The sequence below is a fragment of the Mustelus asterias genome, chromosome 6 (assembly GCF_964213995.1).
Source record: "Mustelus asterias chromosome 6, sMusAst1.hap1.1, whole genome shotgun sequence".
In the NCBI taxonomy this organism is placed as follows: domain Eukaryota; kingdom Metazoa; phylum Chordata; class Chondrichthyes; order Carcharhiniformes; family Triakidae; genus Mustelus; species Mustelus asterias.
The window spans coordinates 44,825,051-44,831,439 of record NC_135806.1 but is presented as its reverse complement, the minus strand read 5'-3'; positions in this window follow the sequence as shown (position 1 = coordinate 44,831,439).

The window sequence follows — 6,389 nt, the reverse complement described above, 5'->3', positions numbered from 1 at the left end:
TTCACCTTATCTTGTGGTATGGTTTCTCACCAGGTTCCTCATCAGAATCAACATAACACTGCAATTTTGCCTTTTTTGTTGTTTGCTCCTACCTTTAAACACCTACTGGCATCCTGTGACTTTAGAACAAAGAACAAAGAACAGTACAGCACAGAAATAGGCCCCCCGGCCCACCAAGTCTGTGCCAACACGGATGCCTCCCTATTCTAATATTTTCTTGCCTCTACATGGTCCATATCCATCTATACCCTGCCTTTTCATGTATCTATCCAGATGCCTCTTGAACGCTGTTATAGAATCTGCTTCTCCGGCAGCACGTTCCAGGCATTCACCACCCTCTGTGTGAAAAACTTGCCCCTTACGTCTCTTTTAAACTTTCCCCCTCTCACTTTAAACCTATGCCCCTGAGTATTTGACCCTTTGACTCTGAGAAAAGACTCTGACTACCTACTCTAACCAAGCCTGTCATAATCTTGTAAACCTCTATCAGGTCACCCCTCATCCTCCGACACTCCAATGAAAACAATTCAAGTTTGTTCAACCTTTCTTCATAGTCCATATCCTCCAAACCAGCAACATCCTGTGAAATCTCTTCTGCACCCTTTCCAATGCATCAACATCCTTCGCTAGTGTGGTGACCAGAATTGTACACAATACTCCAAATGCGGCCTGACCAAAGTCTTATACAATGCAACATGATTTTCCAATTCCTATACACAACGCCCAAATCAATGAAGGCCAGCATGCCATATGCCTTCTTGACCACCTTGTCCACCTGAGTTGCCACATTCAGGGAACTGTGGATCTGCATGCCTAGATCTCTCTGTGTGCTAATATTTTTAAGGGCTCTACCATTTGCTGTATACTTTGCTTCTGCAGTAGACCTTCCAAATCACATCACCTCACATTTGTCCAGGTTAAATTCCATCTGCCATCTTTCGGCCCAGGTCTCCAGCCGATTTATATCCTGCTGTATCCTCTAACAATCCTCCTCACTACTCACTACTCCCACAATTGTTGTAACATCTGCAAATTTACTGATCAGACCACCTACATTTTCCTCCAAATCATTTATATATATTACAAACAGAGCATCCAGCACTGATCAGTGTGGAACACCGCTTCAAACAGATCTCTAGTTAGAATAGTACTCTTCCACTGCTACTCTCTGTTTTCTATGCCCAATAAGAGTTTTAACACCAGGTTAAAGTCCAACAGGTTTATTTGGTAGCAAATGCCATTAGCTTTCGGAGCGCTGCTCCTTCGTCAGATGGAGTGGATATCTGCTCTCAAACAGGGCATACAGAGACACAAAATCAAGTTACAGAATACTGATTAGAATGCGAATCTCTACAACCAACCAGGTCTTAAAGATACAGACAATGTGAGTGGAGGGAGCATTAAGCACAGGTTAAAGAGATGTGTATTGTCTCCAGACAGGACAGCCAGTGAGATTCTGCAAGTCCAGGAGGCAAGCTGTGGGGGTTACTGATAGTGTGACATAAACCCAAGATCCCGGTTGAGGCCATCCTCATGTGTGTGGAACTTGGCTATCAGTTTCTGCTTAGCGACTCTGCGCTGTCGTGTGTCGCGAAGGCCGCCTTGGAGAACGCTTACCCGAATATCAGAGGCCGAATGCCCGTGACCGCATGAGAATGTTCTCTTCCTGTTGGGGAGCACTTCAGCGGTCACGGGCATTCGGCCTCTGATATTCGGGTAAGCGTTGTCCAAGGCGGCCTTCGCGACACACGACAGCGCAGAGTCGCTGAGCAGAAACTGATAGCCAAGTTCCGCACACACGAGGACGGCCTCAACCGGGATATTGGGTTCATGTCACACTATTTGTAACTCCCACAGTTGCGTGGACCTGCAGAGTTTCACTGGCTGTCTTGTCTGGAGACAATACACATCTTTTTAGCCTGTCTTGATGCTCTCTCCACTCACATTGTTTCGTTTCTTAAAGACTTGATTAGTTGTAAGTATTCGCATTCCAACCATTATTCATGTAATTTGAGTCTGTGTCTTTATAAGCTCTGTTTGTGAACAGAATTCCCACTCACCTGAAGAAGGGGCTAAGAGCTCCGAAAGCTTGTGTGGCTTTTGCTACCAAATAAACCTGTTGGACTTTAACCTGGTGTTGTTAAACTTCTTACTAACAATACAATCCCAGACTAAAGGGTCACTGGGAAGTACAGTGACCTTTATACTCCTATAGGAAGGCGGAGCCAAACGGAGTGTACCACAGAACAATACCAACAGGTGGAACACCCCAACCCTAACTCCAACAGTAACAAGAGTAACATATGTACAAGTACCCATAGTGATAACCATCTATGGTTCAGTACCCATAGTGGTAACCATCTATGGTTCACCACACAACCGAAGAGGAAAGAGTTGAATTGGACTCCTCCGGAAGGCCGCTGCCCTCGACTCGACATGTATGCCCAAGCCATCAGGAGCACCAAATTCATCAGCCGCACTCACAAGACAGCACCGAACATCACCCAAGCACAACGCAACGCCATCCGTGCTCTCAAGACCAACCACAACATTGTCATCAAACCAGCAGACAAAGGAGGGGCCATCGTCATACTGAACAGAACGGATTACTGTAAAGAAGTGTACCGGCAACTGAACAACGAGGAACACTACAGACAGTTACTCACAGATCCGACCAAAGAACACACCTGTCAACTCAACACTCTGATCAAGACCTTTGATCCGGACCTTCAGAGCACCCTCCATGCTCTCATCCCACGTACTCCCCGCATTGGAGATCTCGACTGCCTCCTGAAGATACACAAGGCAAACACACCCGGCTGTCCCATCGTATCGGGCAATGGGACCCTGTGCGAGAACCTCTCCGGCTATGTCGAGGGCATCCTGAAACCCATTGTACAAAGAACCCCCAGCTTTTGTCGCGACACTACGGACTTCCTACAGAAACTCAGCGCACATGGAGCAGTTGAACCAGGAGCACTCCTCGTCACAATGGATGTCTCGGCACTCTACACCAGCATCCCCCACAACGATGGCATTGCTGCAACGGCCTCAGTACTCAACGCCGACAACTGCCAGTTTCCAGATGCAATTTTACAACTCATCTGCTTCATCCTGGACCACATGTCTTCACCTTCAACAACCAGTTCTTCATCCAGACACACGGAACAGCCATGGGGACCAAATTCACACCTCAATATGCCAACGTCGTCATGCACAGGTACGAACAAGACTTCTTCACCGCACAGGACCTTCAACCGATGCTATACACTAGATACACAGGATCTGCTCGGATGAGGAGGATCGCAACAGACACCTCCAGACGCTGAAAGATGCCCTCATAAGAACAGGATATGGCGCTCGACTCATCGATCGACAGTTCCGACGCGCCACAGCGAAAAACCGCACCAACCTCCTCAGAAGACAAACACGGGACACAGTGGACAGAGTACCTTTCGTCGTCCAGTACTTCCCCGGAGCGGAGAAGCTACGGCATCTCCTCCGGACCCTTCAACATGTCATTGATGAAGATGAACATCTCGCCAAGGCCATCCCCACACCCCCACTTCTTGCCTTCAAACAACCGCACAACCTCAAACAGACCATTGTCCGCAGCAAACTACCCAGCCTTCAGGAGAACAGTGACCACGACACCACACAACCCTGCCACAGCAACCTCTGCAAGACGTGCCGGATCATCGACACGGATGCCATCATCTCACGTGAGAACACCATCTACCAGGTACATGGTACCTACTCTTGCAACTCGGCCAACGTTGTCTACCTGATACGCTGCAGGAAAGGATGTCCCGAGGCATGGTACATTGGGGAAACCATGCAGACTCTACGACAACGGATGAATGAACACCGCTCGACAATCACCAGGCAAGACTGTTCTCTCCCTGTGGGGGAGCACTTCAGCGGTCACGGGCATTCAGCCTCTGATCTTCGGGTAAGCGTTCTCCAAGGCGGCCTTCACGACACACGACAGCGCAGAGTCGCTAAGCAGAAACTGATAGCCAAGTTCCACACACATGAGGATGGCCTCAACCGGGATCTTGGGTTTATGTCACACCATCAGTAACCCCCACAGCTTGTCTCCTGAACTTGCAGAATCTCACTGGCTGTCCTGTCTGGAGACAATACACATCTCTTTAACCTGTGCTTAATGCTCCCTCCACTCACATTGTCTGTATCTTTAAGACCTAGTTGGCTGTAGAGATTCGCATTCTAATCAGTATTCTGAAACTTGATTTTGTGTCTCTGTATGCCCTGTTTGAGAGCAGATTTCCACTCCATCTGACGAAGGAGCAGCGCTCCGAAAGCTAATGGTATTTGCTACCAAATGAACCTGTTGGACTTTAACCTGGTGTTGTTAAAACTCTTACTGTGTTTACCCCAGCCCAACGCCCGCATCTCCACTTCTATGCCCAAGCCAGTTTTGTTTCCATTTTACCAGCTCACCTCGGATCCCATATGACTTCACCTTCTCTATCAGCCTGCCATGAGGAACCTTATCGAAGGCTTTACTGAAGTCCATGTATATAGCATCTACTCTCTGTTCTGGTCAATCTTTCTTGTCACTTCCTTAAGGAACTCAATCAGGTTGAGAGACATGACTTTCCCTTCACAAAACCATGCTGTCTATCACGAATAAGCTTCTTCACATCTTCCAGATGTGAGTACATCCTGTCCCTAAGAATTTTCTCCAATAGTTTCCCCACCACTGCGGTAAGACCCACAGGCCTGTAATTTCCTTGATTGTCTCTTCTGCCCTTCTTAAACAGAGGAATAATGTTAGCTACTCTCCAGTCCTCTGGTATCACACCCATGGGCTAGAGGATACAAAGATTTTGACCAAGGCCTCAGCAATTTCTTCCCACGACTCTCTCTGCGATAGACCCTTTCTATCCCTGGGGACTTGTCCACCTTAATATTTTTCAAAACCTCCAATACCTCCTCTCTTTTTAGCTCAACCTGTCCTAGAATGTCAACATCCTCCTTTGACACTCACCATCTACCACATCCTTCTCCTTTGTGAATACTGATGCAAAGTACTCGTTAAGGACCTCACCCACCTCATCTGACTCCACACACAAATTCCCACCACTGTCCTTGAGTGGACCTATCCTTTCCTTACCTACCCGCTTCCTTCTTATATCCACATAAAAAGCCTTGGGATTCTCCTTAATCCTGCCTGCCAAGGACATCTCATGGCTGCTTTTTGCCTCCCAAGTCCCTGTTTAAGCTCTTTCCTGCTATCTTTATATTCCTCGAGAGCCTTATCTGTTTTAAGTCTCCTGAAATTTATGTATGCCTCCTTCTTCTTTTTCACTAAGCTCACAATCTCTTTTGTCATCCAGGGTTCCTGAATCTTGCCATCTTTATCCTTCATTTTTACAGGGACATACTTGTCCTGAATTGTGAACAACGGACTTTTAAAAGACTTCCACATATCGGATGTGGATTTACCCTCAAACAGCTGCCGCAGTCTACATTCCCTAGCTTCTGCCTAACATTGTCCCCCGGTTTAGTAATTTCACTCTGGGACTATTTCTATCCATTTCTATCAGTATCTTGAAACTTATAGAATTGTGATCACTGTTTCCAAAATGGTCCGCCACTGAGACATCAATCACCTCATTTCCCAGACCCACGTCTAAGATAGCCCCCTTCCCGAGTTGGACTATCTACATATTGCCTCAAGAAGCACTCTTGGACTCACTGAACAAACACTGCCCTGTCCAAGCCCCTGGCACTAAAGGAATCCCAGTCTATGTTGGAGAAGTTAAAATCGCCATCACAACAACCCTGTTATTTTTACATCATCCCATAATCTTCTGACATATCAGTTTCTCCACTTCATGCTGGCTGTTGGGAGATCTGTAGTACAACCCCAACAGTGTGATTGCACTGCTCCTGTTCCTGAGTTCTACCCATATGGCCTCACTGCATGATCCCACCAAGGTGTCCTCTCTCTGGATAAATGTGACATTCTCCCTAATCAGGAAAGCAACACCCCCACCTCTTTTGTCACCCGCTCTATCTTGCCTGAAGCATCTAAATCCTGGAATACTAAGCTGCCAGTCTTGCCCTTCTGTCATCCAAGTCTCCATAATTGCTACAACATCACAAATCTATGTAGTAATCCAAGCTTTAAGTTCATCCGCCTCACCTGTCATACTCCTTGCGTTAAAGAAACACACCTCTGACCATCCTGTCATGTTTTGTACACTCTCCCTGTGTTTTATTTCTCTTAGCCTTACTGAGCCCATTTACTGAGTTCTCCACAGTCTCTGTACTCTGCACTGTGGCCTTTTTTGATTGTTGTCTATGGTTTCTCTGCCTTCCACTTTTTCCCTTACTGCCTTTTGTTTCTGTCCCCACTT